Genomic DNA, 13,579 nt, shown 5'->3' on the forward strand with positions numbered 1-13,579 from the left:
AACTGTAATGGATTCTTCTCTATGACACGGTAAATCATAAAGATTACATAAATAAGTAGATCTGAAAATGAGAAACGCTGTTGAGAATCTACCTGACAACAGACACCCACTGCAAATTAAGTAACTGTTTCAAATGCCAATATGGTATAAGTATTTTCTTCTTGGGTTGCTTGATTGTGGTTACTTGCAAATGAATTTGTTTATTAGAAAATAAAAGAAAATAACCAGGAAATATTTGAGCTCAAGAAGTTGTGTATACTTCCCTGTTGACTTCAAAATGTGTCTAAACACAAACAAATCAAAACAGGTAAGTGACATCAATGCCTTCATTATTTAATCCTCTTCAGTTCATTTTATGAACTGAAGATGAGTTCTTCACATGTTTGTCACAATTAGGTTAGTTTATGAGTGACTCATAACAAAGGACAAGGGAAAACCAAGGAGGCTTGTGTCTCTGGCATGCCTCAGGCAGGGATGATATGGGGTAAAGGTGCTAAGAGCACTCCTTTCCTCCAAAGGGGTGGTGATCATTAGCATAGTATTTGTACAGCTCACATATTCCCCCGTAAAGACCCAGAAATACCTGTTCCTCACACAAGGCAAACAGGTTTCTAAGAGAGGACATTACTGATTTACTTTTTTTTCTTTTTTAATCTGTAAAATAAGCTTTAAAGAGAGGCAGGGGTGGGGGGAATGATTAATGTTTTCGTTGAGATCTCCCAGTAAACTCCAGTGCAAGAAGAAAAAGAAAGGGTGTAACTGAAACACTGCATGATTCCCAGATGAAAGTATGTGCCTCTATTCTCTGTCAGCCTAAGGCAGAAGACAGGCTAAGGAAAGTTACTGAAAGGGCTGCTTAGTCTTTACTAGTGCAGATTAAAGGACTTGAAAAGCCTAAGGAAAACGCTATCCTAACAAAGACTTGATTTAATCACTTAAATTTCACAAGTCCTTGGAAGGCACATGCTGTTCAGGAAATACGGAAATAGAGATTATCATGGCAGATTAACACAATGAGGTAGTTCATAAAGAGAATAGGCAACACGGATGAGAGGCAATCTGCTGGGACTAAAGTAAATCTGAGGAGCAAGAGTAAAATTGGTTTTACTGAATCTCTGACAACCCCCAGGAACAGCATCAGGAAAGGTTCTAATACCCAATAAAGCTCTCACAGAAATGTCACATCCCATGACTCAATTGCAGAACAAACACTCCCATCATTATTACAGCCTAAATACTTGTGGATCAGGAGTCCCAGATTTCTTCAGAGACTTTGAGTCAAGATGCAGTGGTGAGCAGGGGAATGCATCACACAAGAGCTAATCATAGACAAAATTTTGCAGTGAGTGGGTGTGGACTGGCTCAGTTAAAATTAAATCAAATAATGAACAAAAAAAGACCTGTTACTATTTCTTGAACTAACTACCAGGAAACAACTAGTGAAAATAAACTGACCAAATAACTCAGATATTTGAATTTAGAGAAAGTTTGAAATTTAGTAAATTGGGGAAAAAATAACTTCTAATGAAATGCTATAGATCTAACAGGATGAATAATAACTTCAAAATGTCTGTCTCTCATAGGGAGATCAGACATCCCCGATTACTACAGCCATCCTGAAATATAGAGATCATCCTATATATTTCCTGCCAAAAAATCTCTGAGACACCATGGAGCTCTTGATTTTCCCTCTCCCCACTCCAGGCAGCAAGAGAGACACTGTTCCCAATGCCACTGCAACAGAAAGACTGGGACAGCTTCACATTTTTGCCAGGTCACACATCCCAATGCAAGGGATGTGTCTCTTGCCACAAGACCTCATGTCCCTTTTAAAACAAAACAAAGTTAATCACCTGAAGTCTAAGTAATCAAAGCACTTCAGATCAGCAAAGAAAACTGACTCGAAGGTCAGTTTAGAAATACAGCTGCAAAGAAAATTAAAATAACTAATAGCTCCTCAGCTGTATAAATAAAAAGAAAAAATTACAAAAGCAGAACTACTCTGAAATGGGAATGATGTGAAGTTTAAGGGTAATTCAAGGATGGTTTCAAACCTAAATGTGTGTTCAGTGCAGAGGGAGGGAACAAGAGGGGATGACATCCCTCCCCAGTTCTGAGTAAACAGGACACCAAATGACACTGTCAAGGAGCACTGTCTCACTGGATAATAGCACTGGTAGCACCTCTAGAAAGAAAATTAAAATTAATCTGGACAATTTTATGTAATTATTTTTCTGAGATCAGTACTGTGCAATTTGTTAGGACAATTTCTAAATAAAACAAAAGCTGAGGATATGAAAGTAAAAGAGATAAAATATAGCCTAAGCTTACTGAATAATACATTCTTCTGAAGGAGGAGGGACTGTGCTGAAAGAAGTTTTTACTGAGGCAAGTGCTGAGAGAAATGTTCATAGACTGTTGTACCATAATTTCATCAGAGGAATTTATAAAAAAGAAAGTTATATCAACATATAATTTAAAAACATATATTTATATCAATAAATGTTTTGATGTCACAAATTTAGGAAGTAGGCTGGCACAGCAAAGGATTGGAATGTCATGTAGGAAGACCTAGATTACTTTGAAAAACAGAAAGAGGCTGAATTTATCTGGAAAAGCAAAGGCTGGTAACAAAACTCTTGCAGTTAGATAGAGAGCTGAAAATTAATTAAAGAAGATAAAATCACAGGGTACTCAGCTGCAGGGTGAATACTTCTAAAAGATGGTCATACACACTCCTATACTGCGGTAAATGAATTCAGAAATTATTTTTCTCATCCTCGAAGAAATGTCCATACCATTGCAGCCACTGAGAAGGGTCCCCTGTGGAGCTCTGTAGTGTTCAGGTAGCGGGTGTCATATGAGAGGAAATCAAACCTGAACAGATGGGAAAGGATTTCTGCCAGGCCCAATGACTGCCTGTCCTGCATGGGGAGTCCAGCTGAGAAGGAACTGCTTTGCTTAGAGAAAGGCATGGCTGGGAGAAATGAACATGGCAAGGAAGTGAAATATGAAGGCACTAAAAGAACTTATTATATTAAAGTAAATCAGTCCTGCATAGGTCAAAGCTGGAGGCAGACACCCAAACCCAGCAGGGCTGCCTGACTAGAAGGCAGGAGAAGCTCTCCAGGATGGGGCTCACTGCCACTGGTCTCACTGAGCCCGAGCAGATTTCAGGTCCCGAAGGGAAGGTGCACAGGACTGTCACAGGCAGCAGCCCCCAGAGAGGGTGTCTGTGCAGCCTGGGAGGTGGCACCTGGCACAGGGGCTGCGGTGTCCGAGCCAGAGCTGCAAGTCCTGCAGAGCCCACCACGGAGCCTGCAAAGAGACAGAAATGCTTCTGCAATGCTTACCCCACTGTGGACTCTGGCCAGGCTGGATACCGGCCAAAATCTCTCCTTTCCCTCTCTGCCACCCCAGATAATGAAGTTCAGTGCATTTATAATTTATTTTGCTTGTTGCACATACTTACAGGTATAGACTGCCCTGCCACTTGAATAATGTACTGGCAGCTGAATAAGGGACTTAATTTCTGTTGACTGAGTGTTAGATACTCAAGCACCCCAAACCAGCAAAGCTACAGCGAGCTTGGCCTGGCGAGAGATCCAGCAAAAAATATCTAACAGAGGAAAGAAAATACATTAAAAAATACACAGATATTAACCAGAACTTTGTGTGGTAGCTAGGAGGTGGCCTGAAGGCTCTGGTTCACTGAGGGGTCCTGGCTTGGGAAGGGGTAGCACTTGCCAAAGGAAATGCTTTTTGCAGTATTAGCTTCCTTCCTGCTTCATGGTGTTTCAAGGCTCAAATCCCCAAATTTTCACAAGTGTCCTGAGAAATGGCTGTGTGAAGCAGGCATAAGTCCCTCTAGTACTGCCAAATACATCCAAATAAATGAGAGTTGAAGCCAGCTATGTGAGTGAAACAATCCTGGCTTCTGTTTCTGTGCTCTGTCAGCAGGACCTGAAATACTTACATTTTAAGGAGAGCCTATAAATCTAGCTAGTACACACACACACATACACACACATTCATTTAATTTAACTCTTATGAGTAGCTATATGAAACTCCAGGAAAATAATTTGATGGATTCCTACCCCCTCTTTAGCTAGGTTGTAACAACTGGCATATGGATTTATATTTTGGACCCAACACAGTAATTGTAACTTTAATAGTGTATTATCCTTTTCCTCCTCACAAACCTAAGGGTGTCACCCTAAAACTAACTATATAGATATAAACTATATCTATAACTATATCTATAACTATAAAGAGATGGATGCTTAATTCAACAGCCACATCATATTTGATCTTTAAGAAAGGCTCAGTATAGGATGGATAGGGTAACCCAAATAAAGTGATTATAAAATGTCCTTTTCTTTCAAGGGCTGCAATTTATAAATTTTAGCCAGTACAAGAAGCCCGGAAGTCTAGAGAAAAGACAAACCAGCCTGATTTGCAGGAGGGGAAGAGAGGGACAGCTCTTCACCTGCCTGCCTGGGGTGAGGTACCGTCAGCAGTGGAGGGGAAAGCTGTGGCCCTGAGAAAGCCCCAGGATACACCCATTCTTGGGCAGCATGGGCTGCTGTGGGGGCAAATCTTCTGCACCAGGAAATAGTGAAACAATTTAAGAAGGTCTTCAGTGATAATGCAGAATTGTGTTTTTCTCCTATAGCTCTTTTCTTTAGTAAGAATTTCCACTGTTGCCAGACTATATTTTTGGCCCTTGGTTTATCTAAATAAAATAAACATATGCCCTTCTTATCCAATCTTACACAAAGGCTAAAAGTGGCTACTATGGCAGCAATAATCTCCTTCCTCGCTGGGATGAGAGGTGTGTTTGGGCTGCATCAGCCTGCTCTTTCCATCTGTCAGCCTCTGCTAAGTTTGGAGCTTCTGGGAGTCTGGAAGAAATACTTTTCAAGTTACAAGATCCTGGCTGCAGACTATCATCTGTGTGGACCTTTGTGACATATTTATTAAGATTAACCTAGCTGACTTACTAATAGAAATTCCTGTGTGTCAGAGCACTATAAGGAATGAGAACAAGGTTTAAAAGAATAACCCATGCTGATTACCAAGGATGTGAATGGCAAAATTGAACTGTAGATGCTGGGGAGTGCATTCCCATGAAGACCAGTTGTCTACTCTGCAATAAAGCCCATCAGAGATGGTTCATCAGCTCAAATCTTGCACTTTGGTAACAGCAAGATGGGAGCAAGGATGTACCTCAGCTGTTTTGCCACTGTCCTCCTTTTATCTCAACAGGAAATTAGATTATAATCTTAGAACAGAAATAAATACGAAGGGGAGCAATCCTGCTTTACATCCTTGGAGCAAGGACTGAGAGAGATTTGAGGTCAGTCTATTACACTACAGTAATTTCTCAATTCCTAGAGGGTATGAAAGGATTAGCCAAAGAGGAGTTTGTCGCTGCCAGAAAAGAAATAGCTGAGATGTAGTCAAGGCTCAGCATCTCTTGTCCCTGCCTCCCTGAGCACAGATAGCAAAAGGTTCTTGAGTGGGTGTGAACACACGTGAGAAATATGTGTGTGTGTATACGTGAACAATCTGCAAGAATGAATTTGAAGGACTGGAAATAGATTTGTATAAAATGAAATGACCTTTCCTTTTCACAAGATCCTGCACCAAATTTTGTTATGTTCGTTTCCTGCAACACATAGTGACAAATGTAGGGAGGAGACTCTGTTCATCAGCTTCTTTGTCAAGACTGGGGAAGTGGAAGAAGTAGCTGAAACACGAAGGTCATTCACCTGTAGTTAAATCCCCTCTTTACTGTTTCCAAAGTAGAAAATATTCTGGTCACCAAAACACCAGTTCATTTTTGATGAAACACAATTCCCTCTCTCTTACAGTGATGTTTATTTTCCATTTCACATTTTTCAGTCAATATGTGCATCCATTTCACATGGAAATCAACACTGGCCAAGTTGCAGCCACTTGCCTGTGCAACACCCCTAGGCCACATTCAGTATTTTGGTAAAAATTATGTGTTTCTTACATACTTGTGTATGTGTACTTACGTTCTTCTAGTTGGTTTGTTTTGTCTTTCTCCACAAGAAGAGTTGAATTTCACTTTCAATTAGGATTACATTACTTAGTTTCTGAAGGAGCAAAACTTAAGATGTTAATAACATAATTCTCATACTGACCTTTGTGTCTTTCTCATGTGACCATTGGTATGTCTGTTAAATATTCTGAACTTTTTTCTACAGTTTATCATGACTCACCCATTACAATTAGTTTGCTTCACTTGGTCAAGTCTTGGGTATGTTAATTTTGGAATGAATTTTCTAGTACAGCCATGATATCACTAGTGCTGCTGCATTTTAGCAATCCTAAATTAGGAAGTTACAAGAGAAGAAATTTATTAACAGAGGTAAGGTTCCTTTACTAGTATTCTTGGTACAAAGAAAAAGGGAAGAAGTGAAAATCAGATGGTAAATATATCATCTAATTGTTTTCTGGGCCACTGGGAAATGCTGTCTCTCCTTGACACCTGGGTCCGTGCTTACCCTGGGCCCCCAGTAAACACTGACACACCCAAAAAGCAGAGTTCTCTCACTGGGTAACATTAAAAACATATGAAGTAATTCTTGCTTGTTGGTTCAGCACTGGTGAGATCACCAGCATGACCCATGGAGGACCTGGAACAACCAGGGGCTTACCGAATGGAAGGATCAAAATAGATCATTTCTCTAGAAACCACAGTCTGCAAGTATAGCTGAATGAACCAGGGCTGTTTAAATCAAAGAAAAGTCCCAGCTGGGACACAACAGCATCCTAAAGTACAACCAAGCTGTCACACAGAAAAAGGAAACCATTTCCATGGCCATGATGGACTGGACAGCAAGTAATTGTGGAGAAGTAATAGATGAGAATGTAATTGCAACAGTGACAATTTGAAAGATTTAGGTTAGATATTGGGAAAACATAAAGAGGATATAGACTCACTAGAAGAGATTCACTGAGATGGCAGTGGAATTGCCATTAAAGTAGGTATTTAGCAACAGGCCAAAAGCAAATATCCTTCAGGGTGCATAGTCTGACTTTCAGTCAAGCAGAAAACTGCTGCCTTGCAGCCACACCTATCTCTGTTCTGTAAGGCATATCTACCAGAGCAGTTTTCATGGAGGTCCCCACAATCCCAGTGGTCTCTTTTAGTCCTGGTAACTACAGTGAAGACAGGTTTTCACATGTAACTCACCTTCTAAAGGTGGGCAGTGGGAGCTTTATTGACTGATGGATGTAACAACACAGATGTCAAACCTACTGGTACATAGTGCAGAGACCTGTGGTGTCCAAGCATCAGCTGGCTCCTACCAGCATGGGTTGTGTTACACATGCCCTCCCTGGGCCATGTTATTCACGCACATTATTGCACTCTACTTCAATTTATGCAAGTGGGAAGAACTACATAACAGGTAAGCAAGTTCAAAGGGAGCACTGCCATGAGCTTGATCAGCAGAAGATCTCAAAGTGCAGTCTTTAGTACCCTATGAGGCTCCTAAATATTATTTCGCTTCAGCTGTACACAGATGGCCTTATCTATGCTAAGGAGGAACAGGTGTTTTTTTTATCCCAGCAGCAAGATGCTTCAAGACAGTTGCTTCACCCCTGGAATCATGGCTCTAGAAAAAGCAGCAAGAGAAGCAGGACAAAAAATATATATATACATACATATGTCTATATAGCTACAGATCGTGCAGAGTTACAATGCTGCTCACTTTCTCTGCGCATGTCTCCTATGGATCTGCTTCTTCATTTCCCTGAGGTGTGAAGATGAACATTCAGGGCTATAGCATGGCTCCAGCAGTGCAAGAGCTGGCACTGTCTTGCTGGGATTTTGACTGAGTGCACCCCTGGATGCCCTGTGCCCCAGTTCCCCAGGCTGCAGCCCACTGCCTGTTTGGTTATAGGCATTAGCTGTGAAAGGCTATATTACACTATGGTAGATAGAAGTAGTCCAGCTTCATTTTGAATCATGACTTCTAAATCACTGTTGATAGTCTCATTGAACTGCCACTTGTTGGGGGTGGGAAGGGGAATGCTTTTTAGTAAGATCATCTTAATTCCTGCCCTGGATGATGCCAGCAGTAGCCACAGCTTGAAGCATGGTGACAACTGTGAAGTCCTTTGTTGGTCCATAGCTTGTAACAATATGTATGTAACTCCTCAGGCTTTATGAGGATTTATTAGCTAAGGTTTGTGAAGCTTTGAAGATAAAATATACTCTGTAAGTGTTAAAGAACTGTTGTCCTGGTGCATCATCAGGAAATCAAGGATATCAAGGATATCCTGCTCTGCAAGGCACTGTCATTCAGGTGATCCCACACAAGCTATTTTTCCCCCACTTGTTCTAAACTTAAAACTTGTTTGGGGAATTATTTCAGTGAAAGATGCAAGAGTCTTCTTTCTCACCTCAGTCTCCCATCACTTACAAGGGTCATATCCCCACTGCCCCAAGCCTGTGTCATGAGCTGTGCTCCTAAAGGATTTATTTAAGCTTTCCAACACATTTTACTGCAGAAGAAATCACACTGCTGGGTTGTCAGCAAAAGCAGATGCAGGACATCTAGCCCTGCCTTCCTTTTCCACAGCAACAACGTGCTGTATTAGTCCAAACAGACGCCTCCATGAAGCAGCTTCTGGAGAATGAGGCTGGTTTGTGGTTTACTGCTCAGATTGAGCCATATGCCACACAACAGTAATTTGCTTTCAGTTGTCTCTAGTATCTTTTCTCCAACAGCAACAGAAAACAGGAGATTTTCAGGTTTGGCAAACAACTTACCTATAAAAACCTATAAAAACTTCAGAGAATGATAAGGGTACCTATCTGCAGTATCCCTTCTTAGATACACATAATCACAAACTATTTGTAGCATGTAAGCTGCAGCTCAGATGCTGGTTGTCCACCACACTGGGCCTGGATACAATTCACTACTTTTGGAATATGACCTGGCTTACTTCTGAGCTGAATTTCTCCTCTTAAAATTTAAATTAATCCTCATTCATCCCTGTATGCTTAACATTGGTTGTAACTCCAGAATAACTGTCAGCTCCAGCTTATTAGAAATTGGGAGCTACAGTTGATGAAAGAAAATGAGGGGGAAAAAAATAAAATTAAAAAAACAAAAACCTGTGGGAACTGACAGTGGTCAAATAAGAGATTTTTAGGCTTCAGGCATTAGCTTGAGCCTGTGTGAAACTAAGTCACACAAGCTTCTCACTCTGGCCTGAGAAATCATAAGGAGGAATCCAAACAGTCCTTGGAGAAGGAGAACAACCTTTGCAGGTGTTGTTTGGATCCTTGTTCTTTACTTGTGAGAAAGGGTCAAAGGGTGCCGTTCCTAACTGTCCAGTGATGGTGATGTGTTTGTTTAATGACCAATGAGTTTTATCTCTTGGACCTTCTCAGAGCTGTCTATACAAGAAGATCCGAAAGAATAAAACTTTCTTTTGCAACCAAAGCTAGAGAGTCTGTGTCGTACTTTCTCCATTCCTAATAGAGTGCGACCAAAACCCAACACGTTTCTAAGCTTTCTGGGAGAAGCAAGCAAATTCCTTGACTGACAGTGCAACGGAGGGTTTTCAAGTATTCCCCTAGTTCTTAGCATTTAGGAGGTCAGATTCTACAAAGCTAAACAGGATCTGGAAACAGGAATCAGATGGTATATTTGGTGGTATCTCTTGGTTGCCAAGTTCTACCAATACCATTGTAAGTCAGAAAATTCAAGTCCCACCTTGACTTAACCATTTAAAGCCCTTTAACCTGTCCTTGGTTACTCTGAACCACAACTGATTATTAGATTTTAAAATGGCAGAAAATTAAACATATGGGTCATTTTTTTTTTCTAAAATACTGTCTGCTCTAGTTGGATGAACCAGTATTTTCAAAAAGAGAAGCTGGTTCATTAGAGTGCAAAAATCCTTCCAGTTGGACATGGTTGGAGAACCTTGGAAAACAGTAATTTTGTAAAATTCAGGGTAATTATTCTTTCTTAGCCTCCCTGGGTATGAGATTTAATATATGAATTAGGCAAATGCATTTCATCCTTCAACCATAAGCCCACAGAAATCTAGACAAAGATTCCAGATTATGTTATCAATATTACAATTGATTTAACATGTAACTTGGACAAAAACCAAAAGCTGAAGTGTAGAAGTTCCCTGGTTTGTGTCTTTATCACGCCAAATCGGCTGTTTCACGAAAAGTCACCAATGCCAGTCTCAGTGTAATGAACACCCAAAGGCAGAGGGGGCAGCCCCACTTCCAGGGGCTGCTGGAAAGAGTGGTGCCCACACCACATGCACACAATCATGGCAGAGGATGTCTGAGGCTTGTAAAACACAGCTGATGAAGAATTAGATGAAACTGCTCCCTGATATTTCAGCTTTTTTGGGGGGGGTTTTTTTTGTGGTTTGTTTGTTTGTTTGTTTGTTTGTTTGTTTTTGGTTTTTTTCTTAGCCTAGAGAAGGAATAGCTCTGCTTTTCAAAGGGATCTCTTCAGAGCAGTTGCTGAATTGGGACTTCAGGCAAAAAATTATCCGGTCTGGAGAGGAGGCTAATACATAAGCATAAGGTTTCATAATTTTGTCTAGATAAAAGTCTTTCGACCTTCTGGTTCTGGACAAACAAGCCATGTTGCAGTGATACAGATTGAAAACCAGAGGTTCCAGGGTTTTTTTTATAAAACTTACTAAAAATAATAGCTTCTTGATATTAATAATCATTTGTACAAATAAATTCACGTAAGAGAAGGGAATAGCAGTAGCTACAGAGAATTAGACAGATGACCACTTGCTCTGGCTAATTGTTTATTTCACAAAGGGACTACCACGTGTTCTCTCAGCCAAAATGACCTAGATAAGGCAAATCTGCATTTTGTAACTCTAACTGACTGAGACACAAAGCTAAAAATCCCAGCAGGGCTGTTTCAGCTACAGCAGCATTCCTCTTGCAGTTTCTGGTTTTTATTCCTATGCCATTCACATCCTTTCAGCTCCAAAATGCTCCCTATTTTTAGTACACAATTTGAATTAAAAATTAAACAAAATGGGAAAGAGCATACTGGAAATCACTGTCCCAAAGCACTGTATGATAATTGCAGACACACTACATGCCTTGGCCCTTTCTCTTTCCACTGAGTTGAATGCAAGTTTAATAGATCTTCCCTCCTTGATCCTGTACTTTTGTCTGTTGTCCTTGTTTTGCTCAGTATACTTGGTTCTTTCCTTTGCTTTTATCTTCTCTTTGGAAATAATAGGAAACTTTCTCATATCACACTTGCTCTTGGGCTAATTCCTAATGTGCTTGCACCGATTGAAGCTCCTATTGACTAAAATGCTGAGGAGCAGCCAGAGGCAGGAGAGGACAGGGAAGGACTGAAGAGGGAAAATAACTTTATATAGATGAAAAATTTAAGTGGCACAAATAAAAGGCAAGTCTGAAGCATAAAGCTTTTACCCATCCAAATCCGTAGAGAACTTAATCGAAAGAGGGCATGAGGATACAATCACTGTCTGTTACTCACTGTTATTTATAAAGCACAGAAGCATTGTCTGGTGGTGCACAGGTGAATAAAAGGAGAAGAGTTTAAATGATGGAAATGCAGAGTAACTTCCTGGAGCAAGCAGTTATTCCATCAGTATAAATGCCTTCAAAATTGGGTTCATATTCTAAGAGATTACTAGCATTTGAGTCTGCTCCAGAGATGTCTGAAATCAGCAGAGATCATTCTGCTATTTTATCTGGCTTCTGATTAGTCTCATAGCTTAGACTTAAAACATGACAAGGGATAATAGAGCTGATAAACAAGGAACAGAGGTTTGCCAGAATATTACAGATAACTTTCATTAATTCACAAGAATTATGATGTCAAGTCCAAAATAGCTGCCAAATGTTTTAGCTAATATGTTCTTCCTAATCCTACTTTATTTTTAAATTGGAATCTTTACACAAGTGTCACCTGAAAGGTCTCCTCTGCCTAAATTTGCTACATTAGCCTCAAAATTACTGCATTATTAGAATCCAGGGTCATCAAGGTTAATCAGCAAATAGCTCTGCCCAGAAACACCACAGGTTACATATCTTCTGGCTATAAAAATCATCCACGTTCAGACTCAGGGTCACTGGATCATAGGGCCCAAGCCCTATGGTCTGGCAGCTGGTAGCATTCAGCATTCTGACAGGCTGGCTCCCATCTCCCATACCTCTTGTCTCTGTGTGCAGGAACCTTTGGAAACATGCAGCCAGCATGTGTAATGCCCCAAATCTCCAGCATACCCTCTGACAAGCATCCTGCTCACTTTGGGCTCTCATTACAGACATGTACAGACATGGTCCTGTCTGTACAAACAGGTACCCTGTTACACAAAGGTGCCCAACTGAGGGGTCAGCTCAGAGCAATTTTCTTGAGCAAGGTTCAGCACACAAGTCCTTCTGTATGCCTCCCCTAGACAGGACTCCTCTGTTGCCCTAGACAACACAGCTACTCTCAACCTGGCAATACCCAGCATGGAGAAAAGAACCCCATAACAATTGCATAAGATGCTTTGGAAAGTCTGGGACACACCATTTCACCCAGCATAGGCAAGTGCCAGACACAAAGTGTTTACACCAACTACAGCTTTGGAAACTCCATTAGCAGCAGCATGCACTTATCAGTGGCCTGTTGTATCCTGCCCAGAGGAATCAAGTGCTGTGTTGTCATGTTTTAGGAATGGTATTCTCCCATTTAGTATTCCTATCAGAACTCCAAACCATGTGCTGCTTCTTCACTGCCTCCTTCCCCTCTTCCTCCCCTATTGGGGCTGAAGAGGAGAATTGGAATCACAAAAGGCAATGATCACAGACTGAGATAAGAAATAAGAAAACAAACAGCAACAGCATTAATAATAAAAGCGTACAAGATGCTCATAGTTATCTTAGCTGGAGCTCAATCCTGAGTGCCCTGCTAAAGAGGCAGCACATTAGCAAGAACACTCAACACCGCACAAACAGGGCAGGTATTTCTAGTTGCCTCTGAAGGTACATTTGGAAGGTGTGGATAGTTGGATGAAGCCAGATTGGTGCTTCTGGGTATCACAAGGCAGCTGCTTCAGTCTGTTCAGCCCTAAAAGCATGGGCACAGCTGCTGCAGGGCATCCAAGTCATGCTTCACAAGCTCAGCATCACTGCCATCAGTGTTAGGTGTGTCTCAGGATATCTCTTTCCTGCACCTTTCCCTACAGTGGACATCTACAAGTCAGATTAGAAAGAGGAGCTCATGGCAAGCCTTCCTTGGGAAGACAAGCTCTAGGGGAGCTTCCATGGGGCTCCCAGGCCATGCAGCATGTCCTGCAATTCCCTACATGGCTATGTCCAGCTTTGCTTCCTCCCCACCCCAAGCAGGGACCCATGGTGCTGCTGGCCAGGGGATGAAATGTGCTCAATGCATCAAATCTCAGCCTTGTTCCCAAGGCAAAGACATGCACAAGAACAAGGAAAAGCAAAAGCACAGGGTGAGAAGACCTTAATTAGGGCTGCTCCTCCATGGAACCTTCTAGGGAGATTGGC

The 13,579-nt window shown here is 41.2% G+C and overlaps 1 long non-coding RNA gene across 1 annotated transcript in view; it reads right to left on the reverse strand.

Annotated features, from left to right (window-relative positions):
• LOC111929614 (uncharacterized) overlaps positions 1-13,579 on the reverse strand; it is a 35,688-nt gene that overhangs the window by 11,583 nt on the left and 10,526 nt on the right. The window lies entirely within an intron of this gene.

Source organism: Cyanistes caeruleus, chromosome 6 (assembly GCF_971803275.1).
Source record: "Cyanistes caeruleus chromosome 6, bCyaCae1.hap1.1, whole genome shotgun sequence".
Lineage (NCBI taxonomy): Eukaryota > Metazoa > Chordata > Aves > Passeriformes > Paridae > Cyanistes > Cyanistes caeruleus.